The sequence below is a fragment of the Serinus canaria genome, chromosome 25 (assembly GCF_022539315.1).
Source record: "Serinus canaria isolate serCan28SL12 chromosome 25, serCan2020, whole genome shotgun sequence".
Taxonomy (NCBI): domain Eukaryota; kingdom Metazoa; phylum Chordata; class Aves; order Passeriformes; family Fringillidae; genus Serinus; species Serinus canaria.
In genome coordinates this window covers 8,486,896-8,487,113 of record NC_066338.1, presented here as the reverse complement: position 1 = coordinate 8,487,113, position 218 = coordinate 8,486,896, and positions in this window count along the sequence as shown.

The window sequence follows — 218 nt, the reverse complement described above, 5'->3', positions numbered from 1 at the left end:
ACCCGGGAAGGCGCAGCCCCTGCAGGCGGGGGATCCCCCGCCCACCGCCCGCAGGCGCCACTGGAACCGCCCTCCCAAAATAACACCTCCTGGAGACCCCGCAGAATCCCCCCAGGGGGCTTTCGCGGGTCAGCTTTGGAATCCTGCAAGGACGAAATATTCCCCCATCCCCCGAAAAAAAACCAAGAGACCCACACCAAGATATTTGGGGTGAACTT